The sequence below is a fragment of the Manis javanica genome, chromosome X (genome assembly GCF_040802235.1).
Source record: "Manis javanica isolate MJ-LG chromosome X, MJ_LKY, whole genome shotgun sequence".
Lineage (NCBI taxonomy): Eukaryota > Metazoa > Chordata > Mammalia > Pholidota > Manidae > Manis > Manis javanica.
This window is the reverse complement of record NC_133174.1, coordinates 103052265-103073640: the sequence shown is the minus strand read 5'-3', so window position 1 is coordinate 103073640 and position 21376 is coordinate 103052265. Positions and strand designations below refer to the sequence as shown.

At 40.6% G+C, this 21376-nt stretch overlaps 1 protein-coding gene across 2 annotated transcripts in view; it reads right to left on the bottom strand.

The window, feature by feature from the left end:
- The window catches only part of RTL4 (retrotransposon Gag like 4), a 327445-nt gene that overhangs the window by 6071 nt on the left and 299998 nt on the right, over positions 1-21376 (bottom strand). For both annotated transcript variants that reach the window (XM_073227784.1, XM_073227785.1), the window contains exon 3: positions 5254-5355. The gene's annotated coding sequence lies outside the window, so the exon portion shown is untranslated. The remainder of the gene's footprint in view (positions 1-5253; positions 5356-21376) is intronic.

Genomic DNA, 21376 nt, shown 5'->3' with positions numbered 1-21376 from the left:
AATTCTTGCCAGTTCAGGTCAGGTGTTATTGCCACATGAATGTTGGCTCCAAATTAAAGAAAAAAAATAGCTTTCATTTTATAGAGCTTTTTGATTTCAGAATGAAAGATAAGGGATAGTGGACCTCTACCATATTCTTCTTTTGGTTGGAAGGGTATGATTATAACTTTTCTTTCTCTGACTCTGCCTTCTGCCCTTTCCCTCCACCCTCAGAAATTCCAGAATATCTGTAGAGGTCTCTAGGTTTTTTTCTTAACAGAATTATGCATTCAAGGTGGCAGAGCATTTAATTTTTCTAATTATGTAGCACTGGTGAAACACTTGCTGAAATTATAAGCATTAACCCTAATGTAAATCATGCAATGGCACTGTTGTCAATGGCAATTGCTTAATTCCTCAAAGAAAATATACCTTGCCTTATTATTTTGGAAATTGCTCTCCTTTTAGAGGTCAATGGCCTTTTACTGGATTGTCCCAGCAGATCCTGGGGCAGAGCATGATAGTCTGGAGGAGTTCCAGACAACAGCCGGGGTGGAGGTAGAGGGAGATGAAGCACAGACAGAGCTGGAAACTAAAATGCACAGGTTAGGGGAATCAGACTAGTAGCTTTCATCATCAGGTGTGACACAAAACTGCAAACATGTAAGTTTCTACTTAATCGGTATGTGTTTCAACTATAAAACAACAGCAAGAAAAGGTTTAGTAAACTTTTGCAGTTCATTTTGGTGTTTGTGTGCAGTTTGACTCAAAACCATGCTTAAGTGTCCCTGGATATAAAACTGCCCCACTCTGGACTCCCTTTAGACCCCATTTGGAGAAGGGCCTGCAGCACCCTGCTGCCTAAAGCAGAGCTTACAATGCTTTATTTTCAAGCTATCCAGCATAACCCGCTGGAGGAGAAGCTTTCACCTAGGGTCATGCAACTACCCAGAAGAGTTGCATTCTTACTCTTGAGCTCCAGAGCTTCTAAGGAATGCTGTAGCCATGGAAGCTAAATGGAGACAAAAATAACCCTCAAGAGGTGACCACAGGGGCATACTGTTTGGACTTTTCTGGAGACTTGTGTGTGACTCTAGCTCTGCTACCATCTAGATTGACATCCTGGGAAGATCATTTCCTCTCTCTGGGTCAGTTTTTGTATCTGTTCAATGAAGGGATTGGATTTCTCAAACTTAATCATATAGAAGAAATTCTGATTCAGGAGGGTTAGCAGGAGACACGGAAATCTAAATTTTTTATTGGTACCTCAAATGATTTAATGGTAATGTTGGGAAGGAATTTGATTCAGAGATGCAGGGAAGTCTCAGTGAAAGGTAAGGAAAGAATTCATTTGGCAGCTGGCTTGCAGGCAGCAGAGAGCAAGTATGAACAGAGGGAAGAAAGGGAAGCTCACTGAACTCCTGCTCAGCATAGGGCAAATCCCTTGCCAACTCCTAAAGCCAGGGTCACCTGGTGTCCAGCATCTGCTTGAATCTGCACAGCATGGGAACTAAGTCCCTACTACCTCAGGATTTAAGGGAGCCACAGAACACTGGCTGGAGTGAGATTATGTTCTGAGAACTTCCCAAAGGCAAAGAAAGGAGATTTTCAGGTAGGCTACTAAGGAGCATGATCATACGAGCTGCAGCCCTGTCTGGTTACCCAGGCAATGGGAACTTGCAAGCTCAAAGAAGAGATCTTGTAGCCCCTTCCTACTTGTCTGAAGTAGGACAAAAAGAGTGAAGACCTGTGCTTAGGTCTGGAGAATAGAATGAAATAGCAAAGTGACAAAGAAGCTTACCACTGGAAGAGTGCAGAGACAAAATGTATTAAGGTGAGCAGTACGAAGTCTTTATTTAAGGCAAAAGGTACACACGCAAAGAAAGGGGAGTGTGGGCAACCTCAAAGAGGAGGCTCCCTTAAAGGTTTAAAGTTTGGGGTTTTATAGGGCCTTTTGGGTAGGGGTCAGCATAAGTCATGTTGTATACAGGTGATTGGTAATTCCTTTGAAGTTTTGTCTTAAGAATAGGGTTTTTTAGGTGACTGTGTTGGTCCAGATCTTGGCATTATTTTTCATTTACACTTTAGAGGTCTATCTCCTGTCCTGGTTAGAAAGTTACTTAATTGATTAAGAGGCGGGAAGAAGAAGATGAACAGCCTATAGATTAAGATAAAGAACAAACCAGGCCTCTCTCACAAGCTAAGTAGATTTTACAATAGCATGATCTTTGTCCCATTTCCCTGCTGTGCCTCATGGGTAGGACAGAGAAGTCCTTGATTGACAATCTTTGGCCTTGGAGGTCTGATCTAATTGGTACGATGAAGACGTGGGATGCACTCTGATGTTTTTCCTTATCTGGGGAATTGTTTTTCATCTGGGGAATATCTGGACATTCCAAGTCACTCCAGGCCTTTGAAACTTCGACTAATTAACTAATTAACTCTGTGAGTCCTTTCTGGCTCTCTGGTTTTATATGGTAAATTCTTTGAGTCCCTTTTAGTGGGCTTTCCTGGCTTTATTCTCTCTTTACCCTGCTCATGTCTCTCTTTCTGCCTAACAATAAGAGGTCTTCAAATTTTATCTTGAGAATACTGAGTGATGGACCACAGGGAGCTCCAACATTTGTTAGATGTTCTCAAATTTCAGAGTACATTAGAATCCCCTGGGAGTTTAACATACAGATTCTTGAGCCTCATTCCTGGACAGTGTGATTCAATGGGTCTGAGATGAGGCCAGATAATCTGCATTTTAATCAAGCTCTGCAGATAATGCTGGTGTAATAGTTCCCCCAACAGCACTTTTGAAAAACTCTAAAGTGAGTACTCTCAAAAGGCCCTTTCTGCTTCAGCACTATCTCTATTTTTAAAAGTAGAAAATATTTGGCTCCTCCGTTCAGGTTCCTGGACCCAATTTCAACGTAGGTGTAGGAGGTAGAAAGTTTTCCTACAGACGACACCAAGCAATTCTCAAACACCAGCAGGGCATCCAAGAACAACTTAATTCTGACACCATCTGCCCAGAGATAGCACCAGATTCCCCAGGTTCCATGGGCTCCATCCGACAAGTCTGCCCTCCACACACAACTCCAGATGCCAGTCGCAAGGTGCTCTGACCAACCGGCTAGATTGGAGGTTCCAACGACCTCCCCCTTAGGTTCAATTAATTTGCTAGAGCAACTGTCAGAACTCAGGAAAACACTTACACTTACTAGTTTAATCAAGGATACTGTAAAGGATACAATTTAATAGACAGATGGAGAGATACATAGGGCAAGGTCCCAAGTAAATGAGCTTCTATCCTCATGGAGCTTGGGGCCTGGCTCCGTGGCAGGTGTAAGTTCCAACAGAGAAGCAGAGTGCAAAAAAAAGCAAATGCCCTTGGGTTTTTGTGGGCTTCATTGCATGGTCATGATTGACTAAATCATTGGCCATTGCCTGATTCAACCTCCAGCCCTTTGCCCTCTCCCCTCCCAGAGGCTGGAGGCAGGGGGCTGAAAGCTCCCACCCTCTAATCACATGGTTGGTGCCCTGGTAACCAGTCCCTGCCCCTGGGTGGGGTCCAGGTCTCTTCATTAACATAATAAGACACACATTTCAGCTTTATAGCTCTCAGCATTTTTCAGGAACTGTGGATGAAGACCAAATACATCTCAGAAGTTTATTTTGGTCATCGGAATGACCAAATATATATTTATTATAAATCATTATATTGTAGTTCCAAAAGTGACCCCTGAAGTGCATGATAAAAGGATAGCTTCCTTTCAAGGCTCTGCCTGAGGTCTCATGGTCACCTCTAAACAGCAGGCTAGTGCTAGCCTAGCTTAGATGTGTGAAAAGTAGCTCACTTTGGGGCAAGAGAGGGTGTAGGAATTGAGCCAACCTTACTCTCAGGCTCTGTGGTTCCTGCTGGGCGATATACACTGCTCTGCTGGACTGTGCCTGTGAATGAAGTAGAAAAGCCATTCCTGTATGTGCAATCCCAAGATGGAGCAGCCCAGCTGGGATCAATCTGGCCACTGCTATGACTCAGACCTCATAATTTCCTTTAGCCTTCGTCCTTCTTTCTGGATCTGCTGGACCCATGGCCTACCTGTTTATGAAGTTAAACATGTCATGGACACACTCTAGAAGTATTCCCTGTCACAGTTTCCCAGTTTTCCTTTCTAATGTGCATAACTCTATTACGGAGCCATACTTACTCCCCAAGCCTTCCAACTCCACGGGCATATGTAATGTTCCTCCTAGGCAAGGTTTCTCAGTCTTGTCCTTCACTTATCTCTTTGCCTTTGCCTACTGTCTCTGCTGGCAGTCACACTACAAACCTGAATGATCCCACTCAATCCCCAGCCACAATCATGGCTGATAACACTGCTCCAGCAGTACATGACCCATTTGTACCATTCTGTTTTCTCAGTCCAGAAGAAAGGAAGGCCTAGAAGGAATGAATGTACTTTTATAGGAAGGAAAGGATTTGGATGCTTGGTGGAGGGCAGGGAGATCAGACAGTGGGTAGGAGTCATAACTCTAAGGTTGAACATATAACAGAGCATTCCATGGAGTCAAGGGACAACCCGAAAGATAGACTTCATTGTCTCTTTACTCTACTTCCCAACTTGATTCAGGCCCTGAGAGGTATTAACATAACATGGGTAGTGAAATGGAGACTTTGGTGGAAATAACCATGTTCTAGAGATTTGCAAACCCCTGAAGATCAAGTGTGCTGCTATTTATAGCTCACAAGGGATATTACAACATATGGCAGATAACCTTTGTAGCAGGATTTGGTCTAAGTCTCATTTCAAACCTGAAAGTGCTGAGGACATGGTGAGCCTCTGACACTATAAATGCAAACGTTTGCATATGTATTCAGTAAGAATGAAAAAGACAAGTTCTGTTTTTACCCAGTTATACCAGACATTCTGTGGGGCCTTGGGGGTAATCATACTTACTTCTTTAGTACCCAATGTATGCCAGTTTGCATACTCTGCTTCTTACTAGTTGCCTAGAGCCTTACTTAAAAGGATTTTGGGTCTGCAGCTGGCCTCACTGGTATAATGCTGTGAAGGCTTGTCAATATCTTCCATGAGCTTTGGAGGAATAAACACAACATCCTGAACAGGCATTGGCCACCTCTCTACCAGACCACATATCCTCATAGGAGTCTTATGCATTAGGTATGATGATTTACTTTTATACCTAAGGAAAATGAGCCCCTACCCACTTCCAAACATATAATAATTCCCACTCCTGCTTTCAAACTCTCTGTCCCCTTACCTGAAAGCCCGTTTTTTTCTTCTTCCTAGGCCCAGCTCATGTTCAGCCTCCTTGATGCAGTCTCCTCTGGTTACTCAGACCTTGACTTCTCTGTTCCGTGAGCTGTGGAAAGACACATTATTGTATGCACACTGCAGGAGGAAGGAGGAAGTCTCCTTGCATTGAACCCCCATAGTACCTTGCAGAGGCCCAGTCCCCTGGACCTTATACAAGTCTGTGTTGATGGATATACTAAGATGACAAAGGCTGAGGGAAGGACAAACCAAAGCATCCCCACTAGCAGTCTGAGGTTAAAATTATAATAAGAAAAGAAGACCTGAAATCCAGTCATGAAAATCCTGTCCAAAAAGGATGATGCTGAGTAACCAAGCAGGGGGATGGGGTTTCAAAAGAAGTGGTCTACATTTGAGGGAAGGGCCAGCAGACATTGGTATCACTAGCTCTTAACTTTTCATTCCCCTATCTCCCATTCTTTCTCAGACCTCATAAATTCAGTGATTTTGTTCTTTGCAGTTCAAAACAAATGAAGAGGCCTGATAAAGACTTCTGTATTAATTCAAGGTTCAAGAAAGCAGTCTGAGAGAGTGCTTTGCATAATTGAATATGCACCTTGCTATGTTTTATAAGAACAATGAGATGAAATATTTTTAATTGGAACCTTTTCAATAAAGCTGCATTGAGCTATCATCATACCCATGTAATCATCATCAAATCAATATGTGAACATATTTAAAGAACCAGAAAAGAATAATTAGGTTTCCATCCCAATGAGCTCATTGCCTACATATACAAAGATTTGCATATCTTAAAAACAACTGCAATATTCATGGTATCATTCAATCTTGACCACAGTTTTGCTGTTTTCCAGGTCAGAAAACCAAGGCACTGAAGTAGTAAGTCAAATCAAGGGGCAAGGGGGAAGCTTGATAGATGGAAAACTGTCTCTGAAGGACTCTCTTGTGAAATACTTGTTCTTAGAGATATAGAAGCTATCTAAAGACAAATTTGGGCAGGTGGAGGTGGAGACAGGATAGTGTCTTCATGAAGTAAGTTATGAGTTCCCTATCAGTGAAAGAATGTAAGCAGAGTTAAGATTACCACTTGGTGAGGAGTTAAAGTGGGGCCTCCAAGAGTCAGGTAGAAGAGGCACCATAAAGATGATCCAGTACTTCCAAAGTTATAGATTCGGCAGCTTGCTTGAACGCACAGCTAAAACATCGGTTATGATACTGCCTGACACTTGTACACAATTAGGAATCTGATCCTCAGATCCACGGTAAATCTTAACCTTATGCACCTTGCTCATCTACCTCAAAGCTCCTATTTCTGGTGGGGACTCAGTGGCTAAGGTACAGCAGGTTCTTGTTTACTAATTTGGGGGCTTAGCTTGGCTCCTCTGTCCATTCCTAATGCCCCCATCATTTCCAACAGTACATGCTGTTTCACATAAACAATGAAGGGAAGAGTGGAAAAATTCTGATCTGCAGATCTCAAATAGTTATAAAATAAAACCTTTAAATTTGAAATGAAAGGTCTTCAGCATTCGTGCTCCCTGCTGTCTTGTTCATCTTTAATTCATTAACTGCAATTCACTTAGTGCTGAATACCACTTACAACTGATGAGGTGACAGAGCTTAGTCCACTTAAATTTACAGTTTTTTACATCATCAGGTCCCTGTGGTGTGTGGGCAACTCTAGGCTATGTTCAAGGTAGAGAAAACTTAATCTAAGCAACTGAGTACATATCATGTTTTTCAATTACAAGAAGCTTCCTAACAGCTACAGATCAGAGAAAAGTTCCAATTTTAGAGATGAAGAATTTGAGGTTTCAGGAAATGGAAAATGATTCAGATCATGTTTATGACTTTTTGCTAAATTTCAATCCCAAATCCTTTCCAGTTAGCTTTCTATCCCCTCTCAGCATTGGCTACGAGTGAACAAGCAACACAGGGATTATAGAGCGTGGTGCAGAAGCAACCTTTTAATGTCATTCAATAATTGGTAACATCACACACACAAGCAGAGCATTTTATGTGATCGAAGTATTCTCCTACTATCTCATTATCATTTTGATAAACTATGAAGCAGGCAAGGCATGTATTCAAGGCTCCCCCAACAGATAAAGAGACAGCTATCTAAGAACATACAACTATCTAGTATTAGATCTGAGACTAGAATCCTCAACTCTTGCTCCTAACAACACTATGTCTTGGAAGTAATTTGAAACACTGGAAAAATCGTGGGTTTTGGAGTTAGATAGAATTCAGATTGAACTCCCAATCTGAATGCAAAGCCAAAGCTCAGAGACCTTGGGAAAATACCTCTCTGAGCCTTAGTTTCCACATCTGTAAAATGTGTATTGCAAAGTATGAGTTGAGATACTACATGCGAAGTTCCTGGCATCCCACAGACATCACTGATAGCATCATATTTTCTACAGACACTGAAAGGACGTCTATCAAACATGTTTGTTACCAGCTCCAGGTTCCATCTAGGGATTCTGGGGAAGGTGATTATACCCAAGTCTCTTGGTGTGGAACAAGGGGCTTAAACTAAATCACTTAGAGTATATAGTCTGCCTTAGTATTTCTGATCAGTTGTAATTAATTTTTATATACATGTTTTTCCTACTAGAGTATGAGCTAATGAAGATAGGAATCATCCAATTTCATTTCTGTATTCCCAGGGCCTACCACATACCCTTATGCATGGAGGAACTTAGTAATACTTTGTTGAATTTATGAAATCTGCCCATGTCAGCCGTAAGTAGAACTGGACATTAGCAAAGGTGGTCTTATTGTTCCCAACTCCCCATATATCTCTTCTATTATTCTTCCACAATGTAAGTGAAAAACCTAGCCCTCCTCTAGTGCATCTAAGCATGCTTTTGCATTATACATGCCTGCATTAATCAGATAGAAATATAGACAGACTTTTGGCAGTGAGACCAATGCTCAGGAGGCAGATGTCCCAGGTTTGGACTTCAGTGACTACCCAGGGCAGTGAGATATCTTGGAGACCCTTGAGAATGTACTCTGCTTAGATGGATGAGTCATTAAATTTGTGGCTACTCTTCTTTGAAGAGATTCAAATTAGCCAAGCCCCTAGGTCAAGACAATTATCTAACAGATTTGGAAATAAAATGAATGCAGAATAATCCAGACAAGAGTTGCTTAAAGATATGTTATTTTCAACCACCCTTAGGTGAAGGCAGGAGAATTCCTTACCTCTTATGTGTTGTACCCCAAACATAACCAGACCACAACTTTGGGCAGTGGGGCAGATTCTTGGGGATGTGAAAAGACAAAGTGGGAAGGGGTGGGATTTTCTAGCATCCTATGCAGCAGCAGCAACCTTAGTTCCATGCTCTTATTGCTAAAATGCTCTATTTTCACTGGCCAACATTCTGTAATCCCCTGACACTGGGACAGATATGGGGTGGTAGAGCTTTGGGCTCTTCAGGTGAGAGCTATGTAACCTCAGGCAAGCTAATTTCTTTGAGCTTCATTTTTTTAATCGTAAAATGGGGCCAATAATATCTACTACAGAGGGTTGTTCATTTATTCATACAATAAATCTTGATTGAGTGTCTATCACATGCCAGGCAAGAGGTTAGGAACTGGAAAATAGTAACAAGCCCTCCTAAAGCATGGGCATTCTAGAATTACAGAAGTAGTTCTAGTATAATCTAGTATCCAAACTGTTTGTCTCAGTACTTGGCTCATAAAAACCATTTAATCAACAAGAGATATTATTTTAATAGCCTGAGATATAAGGATGTGGCATTTACGAGCCCACTCTCTGGAGTCACACCTGGCTTGTAGTTCTAGCTCCAAGTATTAGCAACAGTTATCAGTCATGAGAACTGGGCAGGTTTTTAAACTTCACATACCTTGATTTCCTCACCTATAAAATAAATAATAAAGATCAAAACTGTTTGATAAGCTTGGGAATATCAAGTAAGTGTCAATGTGAAACTTCCAGCAAGTCTTCTTTCCTCTAAGGGCTAATAACTCAGGACTAAAACAGGTCTAGTTGGATAAAAAATAAAGGCCTTTCAAGAAAAGCATCTCTTGAGCTGCTTGAAATTTGTCTAGGGCAAAAAGAAAAGTAAAAGTAAGAACTATTGTTAGAACGGCCAATATCTCTGATGACATTCTAAGTACAGATATGGCAGGGAAATAATAGGTGACAAGCAAACAGCTCCTTTCTTCACATCCATTGCAGGTGAGAAAATTGTGTCATAGTATTTAACTGCCTTTGCTTATATTAGACTCAGAGTACCCCCTTTGCAAGGCCCTTCTGTCTTGAGCCCTGGATTTTAGGAAGGCCATGTCTACTTCTCTCATCTTGCTAAAAAAAACTGTATTTCTGATAAGCTCTTTCTACCTTGTGTTTCTGTGTTCTTGATGACCTCTCTATTCAGGATGCTACTGCCATTGACACTTGAAGTGCCCAAAGTATAACTAGGGATATAAACAGAACAGCAGTAACATGATTCTGCAGAAAGCTGGCCTCTGCCTGGCTTTACAAAGAATCTGGGAGTGTATCAGGAGTATAATTTACACACAGTAAAATTCTTCAACTTCAAATGTACACTTTTGACAAATATATACATCTGTGTAGTTACCACCACATTTGACATAAACATTTCCATCACTTTCACAATTCTGTCATGTTCCTTTGCAGTCAGTTTCCCTCTCCCTGGCCCTAGGCAACCACTAATTTACTTTCTGCTTGTATAGATTTGCTTTTTCTGGACATTTCATACAAATGCAGTCATACAATATGTGGTCTTTTGTGACTGGCTTCTTTCAGCTAACATAATGTCTTTGAGTTTTTCTGTGTTGTACCATGTAGCAATGCTTCATTCCTTGTTATTACCAACATACTCCATCACATTGACATACCACAGCATGTTCACCTTGTTGGTGAACATTTGGGTTGTTTCCACTTTGGGTCCCTTACAAATAAAGCTTCTATGAACATTCATGTGCAAGTCTGTGTTCATACATATATTCTCATTTATGTTGGGTTAAATACCCAGGAGTAGGTCATATGGTAAGACTGTTTAACATTAGATGATACTGACCATTGTTTCCCAAAGTGGCTATACCATTTTGCTTTCTCACCAGCAGTGTATGAGAGTTCCAGTTATATACGCTTGCCAACACTTCATATTGCCAGTCTTTTAAACTGTATCTGTGTAGGTTTTTATAGAAGCTCCCAGAGGGTCATGAGCCAAGGTCTTTCCCTTATTGGCTACTCACTATCATCCCTATCCCCATGGCCTCTGGGGAATACTCTGAGAAATGCTAGGAGAAGCTTCACTGGGGGCAGAGAATCAGTAAAACTGCCTTTACCTATCCATAAAGCCTACATGGGGACAAGGAGGCAATCTAATTATACAAAGAAGAAACATCAATACTACAGAAGTTGTAAGGAGGCAGATCTGGGATTCCTACAGCACAGACCTTCTAAAGTTTAGAACTGCCTAACAGTAGAGTGAACTTCATGAAGAAAGGAGCTCCCTCTCATTGGAGGTATTCAAGCAGAAACTTGATGAACACTGTGGTGATATTCTAAAGCAGATTCGTGTCCCAGACAAAGGTTGGATGAATGTCCTCACATGTTCTTATGGCAGTGTGAAGTTGACAATTGAAATTTTGTGACTGCTGACTCTTCCTCTCTGTTCTCTTCCCTTTCACCTGACTTCAGGCTGACCCCCAATCCTTAATGCCCTGGTACCACTAATGTTTGGAAATCAATCCCTACTAAAGTAAGCTGAAAATTTCTCTTTCCCAGAGTGTCTGAACTGTATTATGTTCTTCAAGAAATTCTAATGATAGAACATCAGGCAAAGCAATAGTCAGTGAATAAGATGTTTTGGCTAGAATTTCCTGTCTGTCACCACTCACATTAGACATAGCACCTAGATCATCAGCTAGTCTACCTACTGGCGATATAGGCCCTGAGGGAAGTCAAAGAGAAGGAAAGCAAAGCTTCCAAATAAGATTTTCAAAGCAGGACAATGGGTGAAGACTAATAAACTCAGCTTGGTTTTCAGATCCTCATAGATTTGACTACTGAAAATTGTCCATCTGCCAGCTCATTTTTGTATCTAACACTCTCTAGCACTGATATGGTACTGTATGTTTTTAGAATACCAACAGATTTTTTTATACACCCATCAGGAGTGATGTATCTTTTACTCATCTTCACACTTTAAGTGTCTGTCAGACTGTCAAGCCTTCCTGCCTTCTGTAAAGATGTATCACCATAAAGGAAACTAGTTGTGACCTGCCATTGGGCTTCAGGGATTCAGTCTACAGGGAGACCCTGGAGCTGTGCCAGAGTAAAATATCCCCAAGCCCCATGATTTCCTTTATAAAAAATAAACCAAGAAAGAAATATGATAGCATTGCATATGAAGGAATATTTTTAAGATCTGAACTCGTGTACATGAGTGAATAAAATGATGAAATCAGTACTCTCAGGGATAGTTAAAACACCAGCCATGAAATAAATTTGGCTTACTCCACAGTGGAGGCAGTACACTGGGCTAGATGACCTCAAGTATTTTGTCATAGATAAGTGGCAGCTGTATAGAAGACACAAGTTTGTGTTCCTTTTTCTTTCATCCTTTTTTTCTGTCCAGATGGTTTTTAATCATTCTTATATGCAAATATTATTTATGAGCATATTGGCAGATTATTTTTCAAAATCACAAGAGAAGTATCTATGAGTAGTATCACCTCAAAACATGAAGTGCCCCTGTTCTAAGTCATTCCAGGAAGATAACTGAGATCTAGAGAGGGAAAGTGATTGACTCTCAGTGATTCTAGGAAAAAGGAGTAGAGCTCTTAACATTTTATTTACATCCAACCCCAAACTCCATAGAGAGAGAACTGAAAGCCTAAATATCAATGGTGGTAGAAGCCATGGTTTTAATTAACTGTCCACTTTAGCCATCACTGCAGAGGATAAAGGAATACTAAAAATCAGCCATTAATCATGGGCATAGACTGTTCTGGCACCAAGACTGCATTCCAGCTCCCCATATGCCCTACTTTTGATTTGGTGGTATAGGTGTGAGGTAAATCTGCTAAAAGCCCTCATGACCCTACCAGTATCATTCAAGAACCAGTGTGAGTTGACACCTCCTAGTGACAACTATAAGGAAATGGAGATATAAGGAAGTAAAGAAAGCTGTTATGTTTACTTTCCTGGTTTTGGGTTCTATATGGACATTGGCTCCCCAGAATTCATGTTTTAAAGCTTAGTAGATTCCATGATCTCCCAAGGTTTGAACTTTGCTGGATTCAGGACCCACAGTTTAACACTTCCTTTTACATGTCTTGCCACTTACTAAAGGGTTAGTGGCATGAAACACGAGCTCTTACTTGAGTTTACTTGAAGAGCTCTTCTGGCTCTATCAGCAGATTACTTAGGAAGGAACTTTTGCTCAAAGCCTTGGACAGTTAGTATGACAACCAACTAATCATGACTTAAAAGAAACCTATTTATTGAACCTCTGGGAAATCTCTAAGATCCAGGGCCATGACCCAAAATCAGCTTGTGTTCATAAAGATAAATAGGAGCTTTACAAAGACAAAAATAATTTTTGAAAAATGATGAAAACAGGAATCCAATTGCTGCAGATACATGGCCTTTTGTACCAGTATATACAATGTTCACTGAACGAATATAGAAATTAAACCTAAAAGAAGAGTGGATTGCCCAAGACCCCACAGTGAGCAAGTGGAAGAGCCAAGATTCAAATCTAAGTCTATCTGACACAAAAGCCCTATGTCCTTTCTCTGTAGTTATCTATTAAAGTATCATTGATATACAATCTTACATTAATTTCAAGTATATAACACAGTAGTTCAACAGTTGCCCATACTATTAAATACTCACCCACTCCAGTGTGGTCTCTATCTATCAACGTACTAAGATGTTACTGAACCATTAACTGTATTCTCCATGCTGTACTACTATCCCTGTGACCAATATATATTGTGCCTGTGATTATTGTGCCCCTTAATCCCCTTCCTTTTCCCCCCACACTCTCCCCAACCTCTCCCCTTTGGTAACCACTAGTCCCTTCTCAGTGTCTGAGTCTACTGCACTTTTATTCCTTTTGTTTTGAAAAGTCCTCTATTCTTTTTTTTTATTTTGGTATCATTAATCTACAATTACATGAAGAACATTATGTTTACTAGGCTCCCCGCTTCTCCAAGTCCCCCCCACATATCCCTTCACAGTCACTATCCATCTGCGTAGTAAGATGCTGTAAAATCACTACCAGTCTTCTCTGTGTTGCACAGCCCTCCCCGTGCCCCCCACGCACTATACAGGCTAATCATAATGCCCTCTTTCTTTTTCTCCGCCCTTATCCCTCACTTCCCACCCATCCTCCCCAGTCCCTTTCCCTTTGGTAACTACTACTCCATTCTTGGGTTCTGTGATACTGCTCCTGTTTTGTTCCTTCAGTTTTCCTTTGTTCGTATACTCCACATACAAGTGAAATCATTTGGTACTTGTCTTTCTCTGCTTGGCTTATTTCACTGAGCATAATACCTTCTAGCTCCATCCATGTTGTTGCAAATGGTAGGATCTCTTCTTTTCTTATGGCTGAGTAATATTCCATTGTGTATATGTACCACGTCTACTTTATCCATTCATCTACTGATGGACATTTAGGTTGCTTCAATATCTTGGCTATTGTAAATAGTGCAAAGATAAACATAGGGGTGCATCTATCTTTTTCAAAGTGGAGTGCTGCATTCTTAGGGTAAATTCCTAGGAGTGGAATTCCTGGGTCAAATGGTATTTCTATTTTGAGCATTCTGAGGAACCTCCATACTGCTTTCCACAATGGTTGAACTAATTTATATTCCCACCAGCAGTGTAGGAGGGTTCCCCTTTCGCCACAACCTAACCAACATTTGTTGTTGTTTGTCTTTTCAATGATGGCAATCCTTACTGGTGTGAGGTGATATCTCACTGTGGTTTTAATTTGCATTTCTCTGATGATTAGCAATGTGGAGCATCTTTTCATGTGCCTGTTGGCCATCTGGACTTCTTCTTTAGAGAACTATTGAGCTCCTCTGCCCATTTTTTAATTGGATTGCTTGCTTTTTGTTTGTTGAGTTGTGTGAGCTCTTTATACATTTTGGATGTCAATCCTTTATTGGATCTGTCATTTATGAATATGTTCTCCCGTACTGTAGGATACCTTTTTGTTCTATTGATGGTGTCCTTTGCTGTACAGAAGCTTTTTAGCTTGATATAGTCCCACTTGTTCATTTTTGCCTTTGTTTCCCTTGCCCGGGGAGATACGTTCATGAAGAAGTCACTCATGTTTATGTCCATGAGATTTTTGCTTACGTATTTTTCTAAGATTTTTATGGTTTCATGACTTACATTCAGGTCGTTGATCCATTTGGAGTTTACTTTTGTGTATGGGGTTAGACAGTGATCCAGTTTCATTCTCTTACATGTAGCTGTCCAGTTTTGCCAGCACCATCTGTTGAAGAGATTGTCATTTCCCCATTGTATGTCCATGGCTCCTTTATTGTATATTAATTGGTCATATATGTTTGGGTTAATGTCTGGAGTCTCTAATCTGTTCCACTGGTCTGTGGGTCAGTTCTTGTGCCAGTACCAAATTGTCTTGATTACTGTGGCTTTGTAGTAGAGCTTGAAGTTGGGGAGCAAGATCACCCCCACTTTATTCTTCCTTCTCAGGATTGCTTGGATATTAGGGGTCTTTGGTGATTCCATATGAATTTTTGAACTATTTGTTCCAGTTCATTGAAGAATGATGTTGGTAATTTGATAGGGATTGCATCGAATCTGTATATTGCTTTGGGCAGGATGGCCATTTTGATGATATTAATTCTTCCTAGCCAGGAGCATGGGATGAGTTTCCATTTGTTAGTGACCTCCTTAATTTCTCTTAAGAATGTCTTGTAGTTTTCAGGGTATAGTAGTGACCTCCTTAATTTTTCTTAAAAATGTCTTGTAGTTTTCAGGGTATAGGTCTTTCACTTCCTTGGTTAGGTTTATTCCTAGGTATTTTATTCTTTTTGATGCTATTGTGAATGGAATTCTTTTCCTGATTTCTCTTTCTATTAGTTCATTGTTAGCATATAGGAAAGCTACAGATTTCTGTGTGTTAATTTTGTTTACTGCAGCTTTACTAAATTCCGATATTAGTTCTAGTAGTTTTGCAGTGGAGTCTTTAGGGTTTTTTATGTACAATATCATGCCATCTGCAAATAGTGACAGTTTGACTTCTTCTTTACCAATCTGGATTCCTTGTATTTCTTTGTTTTGTCTGACTACCATGGCTAGGACCTCCAGTACTACGTTGAATAACAGTGGGGAGAGTGGGCATCCCTGTCTTGTTTCCGATCTCAGAGGAAAAGCTTTCAGCCTCTCGCTGTTCAGTATGATGTTAGCTGAGGGTTTATCATATATGGCCTTTATTATGTTGAGGTACTTTCCCTCTATGCCCATTTTGTTGAGAGTTTTTATCATGAATGGATGTTGAATTTTATCAAATGCTTTTTCAGCATCTATGGAGATGATCATGTGATTTTGTCCTTCTTTTCGTTGATGTGGCAGATGATGTTGATGGATTTTCAAATGTTGTACCATCCTTGCATCCCTGGGATGAATCCCACTTGGTCATGGTGTATGATCCTCTTGATGTATTTTTGAATTCGGTTTGCTAATATTTTGTTGAGTGTTTTTGCATCTACATTCATCAAGAATATTGGTCTGTAGTTTTCTTTTATGGTGGGGTCCTTGCCTGGTTTAGATATTAGGGTGATGTTGGCTTCATAGAATGAGTTTGGGAGTATTCCCTCCTCTTTTATTTTTTGGAAAACTTTAAGGAGAATGGGTGTTATGTCTTCTCTGTATGTCTGATAAAATTATGATGTAAATTCATCTGGCCCGGGGTTTTTTTCTTGGGTAGTTTTTTGATCACTGCTTCAATTTCATTGCTGGTAATTGGTCTGTTTAGATTTTCTGTTTCTTTTTGGGTCAGTCTTGGAAAGCTGTATTTTTCTAGGAAGTCGTCCATTTCTCCTAGGTTTTCCAGCTTGTTAGCATATAGGTTTTCATAGTATTCTCTAATAATTCTTTGTATTTATGTGGGGTCTATCGTGATTTTTCCTTTCTCATTTCTGATTCTGTTGATGTGTGTTGACTCTCTTTTCCTCTTAATAAGTCTGGCTAGAGGCTTATCTATTTTGTTTATTTTCTCAATGCACCAGCTCTTGATTTCATTGATTTTTTTCTATTGTTTTATTCTTCTCAATTTTATTTATTTCTTCTCTGATCTTTATTATGTCCCTCCGTCTGCTGACCTTAGGCCTCATTTGTTCTTCTTTTTCCAATTTCGATAACTGTGACATTAGACTATTCATTTGGGATTGTTCTTCCTTCTTTATATATGCCTAGATTGCTATATACTTTCCTCTTAAGACTGTTTTTGCTGCATCCCACAGAAGTTGGGGCTTTGTGTTGTTGTTGTCATTTGTTTCCATATATTGCTGGATCTCCTTTTTTATTTGGTCATTGATCCATTTATTATTTAGGAGCATGTTGTTAAGCCTCCATGTGTTTGTGAGCCTTTTTGCTTTCTTTGTACAATTTATTTCTAGTTTTATAGCTTTGTGGTCTGAAAAGTTGGCTGGTAGGATTTCAATCTCTTTGAATTTAATGAGGTTCTTTTTGTGGCCTAGTATGTGGTCTATTCTGGAGAATGTTCCATGTGCACTTGAAAAGAATGTTTATCCTGTTGCTTTTGGATGTAGAGTTCTATAGATGTCTATTAGGTCCATCTGTTCTAGTGTGTTGTTCAGTGCCTCTGTGTCCTTACTTCTTTTCTGTCTGGTGGATCTGTCCTTTGGAGTGAGTGGTATGTTAAAGTCTCCCAAAATGCATGCATTGCATTCTATTTCCTCCTTTAATTCTGTTAGTATTTGTTTCACATATATTGGGGCTCCTGTATTGGGTGCATATATGTTTATAATCGTTATATCCTCTTGTTGGACTGAGCCCTTTATCATTCTGTAATGTCCTTTTTTATCTCTTGTTACTTTCTATTTTGAAGTCTATTTTGTGTGATACTAGTATTGCAACACCTGCTTTTTTCTCTCTGTTGTTTGCATGAAATATCTTTCTCTATCCCTTGAATTTTAATCTGTGCATGTCTTTGGGTTTGAGGTGAGTCTCTTGTAAGCAGCATATAAATGGGTCTTTCTTTTTTATTCATTCTATTACTCTGTGTCTTTTGATTTGTGCATTCAGTCCATTTACATTTAGGGTGATTATTGAAAGATATGTACTTATTGCCATTGCAGGCTTTATATTCGTGGTTACCAAAGGTTCAAGGTTAGCTTGTTTACTACCTTACTGTCTGAGTTAACTTGCTTATTGAGCTGTTATAAACACAGTCTGATGATTATTTCTTTCCCTTCTTTTTCCTCCTCCTTCATTCTTCATATGTTGGGTGTTTTGTTCTGTGCTCTTTTTAGGAGTGCTCCCCTCTAGAGCAGTCCCTCTAAGATACCCTGTAGAGTTGGTTTGTGGGAGGCAAATTTCCTCAACTTTTGTTTGTCTGGTAATTGTTTAATCCCTCTTTCATATTTAAATGATAGTTGTGCTGGATACAGTATCCTTGGTTCAAGGCCCTTCTGTTTCAGTGCATTAAATATACCATGCCATTCTCTTCTGGCCTGTAAGGTTTCTGTTGAGAAGTCTGATAATAGCCTGATGGGTTTTCCTTTGTAGGTGACCTTTTTTCTCTCTCTGGCTGCCTTTAATACTCTGTCCTTGTCCTTGGTCTTTGCCATTTTTATTATTATGTGTCTTGGTGTTGTCCTCTTTGGGTCCTATCCCTCGGGAGTTCTGTGTGCCTCTGTAGTCTGAGCAACTATTTCCTCCCCCAGTTTGGGGAAGTTCTCAGCAATTATTTCTTCAAAGACATTTTCTATCCCTTTTTCGCTCTCTTCTTGTTCTGGTACCCCTATAATGTGGATATTGTTCCTTTTGGATTGGTCACACAATTCTCTTAGTATTGTTTCATTCCTGGAGATCTTTTTATCTCTCTCTGCTTCAGCTTCTATGCATTCCTGTTCTCTGGTTTCTATTCCATCAATGGCCTCTTGCATCTTGTCCATTCTGCTTATAAATCCTTCCAGAGTTTGTTTTACTTCTGTAATCTCCCTCCAGACATCTGTAATCTCCCTCTAGACTTCATCCCTTAGCTCTTGCATATTTCTCTGCAGCTCTGTCAGCATGTTTATGATTTTTATTTTGAATTCTTTTTCAGGGAGACTTGTTAGGTCTGCCTCTGCAGATCCTTTCTCAGGTGTTGTTTGAACTTTTTTGGACTGGACTAAAGTTTTTTGCCTTTTCATGGTGATAGCGGTGGCTGTAGGCAGGTTGTGGGTGTGTCAGCTGGGAGCAGAAAGTCCTTTCCTGCTTGCTGGATGCCTTGCCCTTCTCTGCGGCGTGTGTCGGTTATCCGCACTCCTGGAGCACCCACCGAGTTAGTCCCCTATGCTGCTGTGGGCGGGGTCTCCATCAGAGTAGCATGGAGCCCTGCAGGGAGTGGCCCGCATGCCAGGTGCTCTCCTCTGTGCTAGCAGCGCCCCTGCCGGGCAACTGTGTGCCAGCAGTGGCCTTTGGGTCTGGCCTGGGCGGCTGTGAATTGGGCTGGGATTCCGGCCTGCTCCCTCTGGTTCCACTGCAGGTGCACGCGGGGCTCTCCTGTGCGGGCCTCTACCAGGCTCCTCTGTCTTCACTGCTGCCGGTGCGCACAAGCCATGCCCAGGCTGTTCAGTCGCGCTGCTGTGGGCTCGCACAAGCCTCTCCTGGTCCCCTCCTGCACCATTGGTGCATGGATCTGGTCCCAGTCCCTTCTGGCGCTACTGTTCCCAGCACGCACTGCCACTCTCCCGCTACTGGGCTGGTGTGTCAGGGTCCGCGCCAGTTGGAGGAACGACTGGCAGGCTGCTTAGTGCAATGAGTGGCTTCAGAGCTGCACTGCCTCCCCGGGGTTTAGGGTGCCTAAGTTTCCCCGGGATTCCCAGCTTCTGGCTAAGTGTGCTGGGACAACTTCGTACAGCCATGGGGTCCCTGTGTTTTTAAGACTTGCAGAAAGCACTCGCTTTTCCTTTGTCTCAGGGGTGCCGGTTGCGGGGAACTGCCCATAGATTTTGCTTTTCAGTTTCTCTAATATCCAGCACCCCGTGCACCTTGTGTCTGCGTTCCAGGTGTAGATTTCTAGGGCTGGTTGTTTAGCAGTCCTTGGCTTTCACTCCCTCCCTGTTCTGACTCCTTTCTTCCCACCGGGTTTTGGGGTGGGGGAGCATTCAGGTCCTGCCTGGCCACGGCTTGTATCTTATCCCCTTCGTGTGATGTTGAGTTCTCACAGATGTAGATGTATCCTGGCTGTTGTACTGCATCCACTGGTGTCTCTTTTAGGAATAGTTGTATTTATTGTATTTTCATAAATATATATGTTTTGGGGAGGAGATTTCCTCTAAACTACTCATGCCACCATCTTCCCATGATAAAAGTCCTTTATTGTTAACTAATTATGCTGAACTGCCTAGTAGAGATGAGCTGGTAGCAAATATGTTAGAGTTGAGGGAAGCAGCAACTTCTTAATTGGTAGAAACCCTTGAGTTTCTAGTTTGTTCCCTCCTCATCCCTTAATCCATTGTGTGTCATTCCATTGTTTTCTGGTTCTTTCCCCAGGGCAAAAAAAGCTGGAATGGCTGAGATAGGAAAGGAGGCAGGAGCCAAGGGTCAACATAAATTTGGAGGATTTTCTGTGGTATTTGTTCATCATTTCCATGTATTATAATTAATATGTGAAAGACACTGATTGTTGCTGTTTTATACATGACAAATTCAAAGGATAGAGTATCCATTATGGGGACCAAATGCCCTACCACCAGTCCAACGTTTCTTATTTAATAGGCTATATGGTGACTGTCATTGAGATTCCTGGTTGACTGTTGCCTTTGTCTGAGTGTTGAGGAAATGGCTTGTATAGCAGAATTAATGTTTTGGACTGTTTTGTGCCCAGCAGCCCGTAGGCACAGACTGAAAGTTATGCTGAACAACAGAACTTGGGTTATATTTCTCACATCTGGGGTGCTAGAGAAAACAGTGTAATTTTATGATGAAAGCTTTATGATGTAACAAATCCTTCCTCCTCTCACAATTGGAGGAAAAGTGATTTATTAGGGGCTGCCAAGGAATTCTCTGATTATACCATATCTCCCATTGATTTCTATAAATATACTTATAGAACAGAACAACAAATCATATTTACTTTCAGACACACTATTCGATGTTCATGAGAAGACTGGTAATTTTATAAGATCTATTGATTTTTCCTAAAATAACATGATTTATTCTTGAACTCCCATGCTCACAGACAAGGAAATGAGAACCTGGTACTTTCAATTATTGAGGAAAAAATTTTTTTTCCATTGTGAGGTGGAGGTTAAGGTTTTTTCAAATATCTGTGACTTCTCTACCCAACTGATTCTACCCTACCTTCACATTTCATCATTAAATATCTCTATCAAATCAGCTTTGATAAAGAGGAAATGAAGCAAAGTTAATTTAGAAGAAGAAAACTCTGGTACAGTATTATAATAAAATAGCATGAAAAAACATGAAACATTTGGACATGATCATCTTGTAAGTATCATCCTTAAAGGGTTAAAAGAGAAAATATACATATGTGTTTGGATTTAATAATCTAATGAATTATCATATCCTTAAGAAAAAAAATGTATAAAATTAATTTTAAAAGTCTTTGTTGATGTTTTGTCAATAGCTCTCAAGATAGCATCACTTGGCTCATTTTGGATACTTTGTAGCCTTCTCCACACATTGGGTTTTCCTTCAACCTGCTCTGACACCTTTTGAACCTGCTGCTTCCCTTCCACCTCCATCTCTCATACCAAAAATGAGCTCACATCCAAGAGAAACCAATTACTGGAGGTGTTTCATGAGAGCATGGGGGTTTGTTAGCAATCACTTCTTTCAAAATTGTTTCCTTTAGAAAATATACTCT